General features: G+C 39.4%; 1 pseudogene; it reads right to left on the bottom strand.

Moving 5' to 3' along the window:
• Window positions 1–62: 62 nt before the first annotated feature.
• On the bottom strand, window positions 63–6198 carry LOC113079403 (leucine-rich repeat transmembrane neuronal protein 4-like; annotated as a pseudogene).
• Between the last annotated feature and the right edge of the window lie 862 nt (window positions 6199–7060).

Raw genomic sequence — 7060 nt, 5'->3', positions numbered from 1 at the left:
ATACAAGGTTAAACAAACCACATAATGTGCCAAAAAACATTTCAAAAACATGTCCTTCCTAAACTATCCCTGCCAAAAACATATCATTCCCCCACATCATTTTATCCAACACTTACAATCTCCAAAAAAGGGATCAAAACAGCACAAGAGGTGAAGAACCTTGTTAAAAGCAGTTACCTTGTTTCATACCAAATCCAATGGGTAATTAGCTTTGTGGAGTCTTACCTCACATTCTCTGGAGCCAGAGATGGTGTAAGTGCATGGCCCGGTACCATTGACCAGCACATCCGTGCCCTCTGTGTTATTAGGCTTGTAGTCCACATAGTACTCCTGCAATGGTGTGCTGAGTGTGCGCTCTGTCTCCCGTGACTTTTTCCGACGTTTGCGAGCTGCAGCCGAGTTTTCCTGTAGCTGCTTAACACTGCTTGGATAGCGCTTCCATGACACATAAATTACAAGGAGGATCATGGCAACCGACAGGAAGAGGGCAACACTTCCTGCCACTATCTTGTGGAATGATACAGGTTCAAAGTCTTGCTCAGGTGGTGGGACAGCGGGCTGAGAAGGTGCAGAAGAGGTGGTACCTTCCAAGGATGTCCCCTGGCCCCTTCTGCTGTCTCCAGACTTTAGAGTTGGCATGAAAGAGCTGGCTGTGGACTGGGCAAAGGCGATAAATGGGGTAGAGGGAACAGTTGCAGATACAGTTGATGGCATAGCAGCCCTACAAACCCCATTGGCATCAACAGCATCCATAACCTTCTCCCCTTGGACTTCTTTGGGTGATGCGCAAATCATATTAATTTCTTTGTTTCCACGGAAGGTTCTCAGCCAGGGCCACCAGTGGGCAAACAACTGGTCCACAGTCCCACATGTTGCCTGCCAGACTAATTGCTGTCAAAGAGGTCCAGGCATCCACAGCTTCTTGAGACACATTAACAAGCTTGTTTGAATCCAGGTTTAAGTGTCTGAAGATTTGGTATGCCCCGGTACACCTCTGCATCGATCTCCTGAAGGTCATTTCCTGAAAGGTCAAGCTTCTGCAATGATGTCCAGCTCCATGTAGGCCTCACTCATGGTCCTAATGCGGTTCCACTGTAAGTAAAGAGCACGCAAGTTATAGAAGCGTGGAAAGTTTGAAAAAGTTGATTTGGAGAACTGGTTATGCCTCAATATGCAGCTCTGTTAGCTTCATCAGGGCCGGACATTGAATTGCGAGTAATGCTGCGTAGTCGGTTGTAAACCAAGGTCAAGGAATTCAAGATTACGGCAGTCCTTGAAAAAGGCGAGAGGGAAGATTCTTAAGGGAGTTTGAGCGCATATGCCAAGCTGAGTAGCTTTGCGCAGTCCCTGGAACTGCCCTGGTTGTAGAGCTTGTAGCTTGTTATAGGAAAGGTCCAGGTTCCTCAAGTTGGGTACCAGGTGAAATGTGGTGTTATGTAGCAGTGTGATCTTGTTGGAGCTCAGTATTAGCTCTTTGAGCCTCCGTATTCCCTTGAAAAGCACGTGCATCCCACATTGGCAATGTAGTTGTGGTCCAGGTACAGCCCAAATGAGCTGGTTGAGGCAACAAATTGGCCTGCTTCAGGCTTGCTAAGCTGTTATACCGCAGGGACAGGCCTTGACAGCCGCCCTGAGAGGTTCTTGGGAACATCACGAAAATGCGCTAGACTCACAGTATTACAATTTTGCCATCGCATCGACAGCTCCGGGGGCAAGGACGCTCACCAAAGCAAGGGGTGGCAGACAGCCATGCCTGCATTAGCAGTGGCACCATGAACCAGCGGTGCCTCATAGCAAAGCCTAAAATAGAAAAAGAGAAAACTGTCAAGAAACTACTTACATCCTGATTACACAAATAAACAAATGAATAGGGTTTTACCTAAGTCATGCTACTTAAAAGGGATTTATTAATTAAACTTGTATTCAATATGTACATACATTATTAGTCACACATTAAATCAAACAGCAAGAGTTTGAAACACATTTGAAAAAGCGTATTCACTTTCATGAGTATCTCTCTCACTTTTTTGCCGCAGATTTAATCACGATCCTATTAGGGCGCTATGATGGCATTGCAACTTGTTGAATTGTGAAATGTGGCAAAAATGATGTGCATCGTATTGTGAGGTAGTTTGACAATACCCCTGCCTCTAATTATTGAGCTGTTTCAAAGCAGAGATTAAGACGACTAATGAGAGAAGAAATATTGTAATTGTTCTGTGATTATAAACCCTTGAAATATTACATTTATACAGCAATATGATACCACACAGGACTCAATTAACAGTGGTGATTGTGCAAATCAATCCAGTCATGCCATGTTGTTTAATTCTTCTCTCTGGCAATGGCAAACATGCTATCAGAGCAAGCCAGTCCTCCAATAAGCTTGGACACGAGTCCACTACAGTATCAAGGAAATGTCCTGAGAGATATGCCTTGGCCATCCTATTAGTCCCTAATTATAATCTAAATGATTGTCAGTCAACCAAATCAGGTGTATTTGCCTGGCTGCTCAGTGACTCTGCTACCAGCCTTTGTCCATATTTCCTTTATGCACAAAAGCCTACGTGTTGTTATTGTCAATATAAATGGGGGAGATGGTGGTGGTGGTGGAGGGGTGGGGGGGGTGAAGCGAGGAATTATATCAGCAGTGAGTTCCCGGCTAAGCATTGGCTCAAGAGGTTAGAGGTCTGGGTAAAATACACATGTTCTTTTTGTGAAGGTCTTGGCCACAGCCTGGACATTTTCCAGTAATGGGATTTTATCATTTGTGCTGCATCTTTCTGGCCTTCATGCCTACACTGTGTTGCTTTAAAAGTGTTTCAATTCTATCTCTGATGCATAAACTTTTATAAAGCTTCCTAGAAATTACATTCTGAAATGAAGTTCCTAAGGCATTATATGTCTGTACGAGATGAAGAATGTGGCTATGACACATTAATATTGTCATAAGAATTCATGAAAGTGGTTATGAAATATCAAAACACCCATTCTGCTTGAAAACAAAATGACTCCAGACCCATCCAAACAACATTTTAAAAACCATATGCATGTAATAAAACGGTTTTGATTAATCAGTACTGTTACAGTAATTCTGCCAGATGTTCTCTGAGGTTAAAAAGGAGAAAATATTCATAAAGAACTCTAGTACTCATGAAGTAATTTAACAGCATATCAGAACCAAACATTTATGAACTTTATTAACACACCTCCTGTTCATGATTATAATATACAGTGGCCTCAAAAAATTACTTCCATTATACCTACAAATTATGAAATCACTGTACAAGACAACTAAATAGCAAACCCTCCTCTCAACAAATGACGCTAGATCTGAAATTTAACTACACATTTCTTATCCATTTTCGCAATTAGTTTTAATCAGCTGATAAGACTGACAAAGCTGATAATCAGAAAACATCTGAATAACTGTCTTAATTTAGAAAAGTATAACATTTCTTATCGCATCATGTCAAATCTAACAAATGTCTATTTGGGAGATGTTTTATTTGCTGATAAGGTTGGTGCCATCTTTCCTTCTTTTAAAAAAAAAAAAAAAAATGCCACTTGATTTGATCTTTTCTTATTAATTGCAATGACCTTATATATTTCTGCATGTCTTTAGGCTTCAGGGTTCAAGCAATATTTGGAAGCCACTGATTGTGATTTAAAAAACAAAGCAAAGAGGTGCCGATATCCATGAGTATACAGTTGCCAACAACTGATGCACAAGCAGGCTGCGGTACAATAAAGTAATTACGTCACTCACTCCCATTCATACTAAACAGACAATCATACTGTATCAGCTTAATGACATTGCTAATGAAATGATGCTGATAAAGTTAATGATCCAAGAGAAGTCTAATGAAAATTAATTTGTAGCAAACTTGCACTGCCACTTTTCTTATTTTAGATTCAACTACACCTTTTTCTCTCTTGGTAAAACTGATTTTGCCTCTGCACAGGCCTGCATACCCTTCACAGCAATGCTCCAAAATTTTTGCCAGGTTGATTATTTATGTTTGCTGTCAAAATCGCCCACTATAGTGCCGCAAAGCTCCAAGCATAGCTCATCATTTTACGAGCTGTGGAAGGCCATCTTGCTGCACATCCCTAACGAATAACAATCAGAGCAGGTCACATATCTGTCAAACAACCTCTGTAAAATGATTGGAAGCATATCTATAATCAAGTACTCTAATGTGGCCATGAGAAGGTCTGCGGCTTACAGTTAATCACAGTGCTTAGTTACATAATGAGTCCAGAAATCATGAGAAATATGTAAGGAATATAACTAGTATGCATCATTTACCAAATGCAAAATGAAACAGATTGACATCTAAAGAAACTGTTATCACTGATCCAGTGCATGGTGATTGTGTCCACATTGTTTCCTGTCAAACATAAAATCTGCTGCGTCGCCTTCCTTTGATGATGAAGAAATAACTCAGTTGCTCAAACAAGCTAATTATGCAAACTGAAAAACATCTTCATTAAGCACTCCAGGCATTGAATGCACACTTGCGTTGCAAAAAATGTGCACGCATACCACAATGCAAGCACATAATGTGCATCTTTTCTAACAGCACAGGCAAGTAAGAAAACCACAAAAGATTATCAACTATCTGTGTGCTATCAATAATGCACAGGCACACTCTGAGAAATTGCCTTGCTGCCAAAAATGAGGTTCAATTAGCATTCCAGTGTTAATCAATGAGTTGGCATCAGTCTGCTCTTTAAATCAGTGAGAGATGGAGCACAGAGATAGGCCAATAATCAGTCTGACCGATATTTTTTACCAATATTCACACTTTTCAACTTAATTGGTTGTTAGGTTTAGGGATAAATGGCACCATTTGGTGGATCACAATTGAAGAGCGCCTAACAACAGCATTTATAAGTAAATAATACAATTATTTAATATATTGTTAGAACATTCAACTTTTCATTCTCGATTGAGAAATATGTTGTTTAGCAATTAGCCCTTAACCCTTTAGTAGTCCAAACCACGGATTGCAATGATATTGCTACAATCAGATGATCTTAATATGTAATAAATAAAAGCAATAATGTTAGGTTTTAGGATCTCGTTTTAAATATTTTAGAGTTATATATTAGAAGCAACATAAATATGAAAAAAAAACACTAATACATAATGTGTGCATGTGTGTGTGTGTGTGTGTGTGTGTGTGTGTGTGTGTATGTATATATATATATATATATATATATATATATATATATATATATATATATATATATATATGAACTGAAAAAATGACCATAAAATAAACGAACAGTTGGATACACTTGATTGTGCCTCACAAAAATCAAACCACTTGTGAGATGAAGTGAACGCACGGTCAAATTTGAGCACTAAATATGTATGATTATCATATGTACAATAAATCGATGCATGCAAATTAAGGCGAACATCCAATAAATGTAGGCATAAATATGCATGAACATTTTGTGCTTTATCAGAGTACATTCAATCTCTTAGTTTTACTGCATGCACACCGTCTGAAACCAGTTCACATTACATTGCAAAATGTACAAAACTGATCGAACTCTCCCCCCAATTTATCATAAAACATCCACCGTGGTTTCCACGTTCACTTAGGACCGAGTGAGAACACGCAAACTTACCCATCACCGCGTCTCAGTCAACTCCTGGCCACAGGTTTTACAGCTTTCTACCGCTCGAGACCCAAAACGGCATGGCACGCGCTCTCTTCAGATGGTTCGGTTCTTCCACGAGCGCCCGCCTGTAGTCTTCCACCGCAGAGCAGGCGCGGGAAATTTTCAGTCTCTCCTGACTGACCACTGACCATATCTTTCAATTCCCCCTCAAAACAAAACTCGCATCATAACCATCCGCTGGAACAGAAAGAATCCATTTTACATCCTAAAATTATACCTCAATTCACAAACAGAGCAGGATACGCGCGATTCCAAATCCAAGTTATCTACCACAAGTCAAACTTATGGAAATCCCAGCAATTCCCTTCCGTCTCAGTATATTCCATCGCAGCATACTGCGCAAATACTGTCTTTCCCGAAAGGATGATGCTTACCGTTGATTAATCCGTGGAATTTAAAATATCAGTGTGAATTAGGATGTTTAAAAGATTTCAATCCAGTCCCAAATCACTGCGCTTACAGAATACTGTTTAGAAGTGTTACTCCATCGGGAATGTTTCTCCTCTCATGTACAGTTCCCGACAGTACAGAGATGCAGCAGTGTGAGTGGTTAACCACAACCGCCTGTCGCACCATAACTTTGTCAGACAGCATCCGAATGCCCCCTTCTGGCGAACTGACATCCCCAGCAACAATCTCTTCCCCTCTCATATCACTCTTACTCGATATTTCTACTGGAAAACGAGGGAGAGACTGTCTATTAGCACGACTAACGTAAAAGAACAAACAACGATCCAGCTGATAAGAAATGACCATTTCTCTATCCAAATATTTTATGCACTGATTTTATGTTCCGTTTGACTTTTCAGATGAATTTTGGGAAGATAAATGAAATATTAACTATTTTGTTCGAGTAATTCTGCTTTCTGGTGCACGTGGACATAGCTATTACATATTATTGATTTTGGATTAAATAAAATGTACACACTGTACAGTTTCATATCTCGCTTTCTTTATCCATAGCTAATGGATGATTTATCTGCGTATTTTATCATTCTCATGCTGCCAAAGAGGATGGTGGGCAATGTAGTTTGCTCACATAGCCAATAAGATAATTAGCATTTAGCATCCATGGGTTCACTCATAAATTTCTATATTGGTTTATTTGTTTATTTATTATTATTTTCATATTTGGTATTACATTAACCCTCTGGAGTCTTAGGGTAATTTTGGGGCCTGGAGAAGTTTTGTCATCCCCTGACATTTGTGCTTTTTTCAGTTTCTTATAAATATCTAAATGGCTAAAGTCTAATCTAACTGTAATCAGCACAAACTTGGCTATAATAATATTATGAAATGCATGTATGTACATGATTGTATTTTTGAGGAAAAAAAATGTTATGTGTGGTTAGTGAAAAAC

This window comes from Carassius auratus, unplaced genomic scaffold (assembly GCF_003368295.1).
Source record: "Carassius auratus strain Wakin unplaced genomic scaffold, ASM336829v1 scaf_tig00027947, whole genome shotgun sequence".
Classification (NCBI taxonomy): domain Eukaryota; kingdom Metazoa; phylum Chordata; class Actinopteri; order Cypriniformes; family Cyprinidae; genus Carassius; species Carassius auratus.
This window is presented reverse-complemented; position numbering and strand designations above follow the sequence as displayed.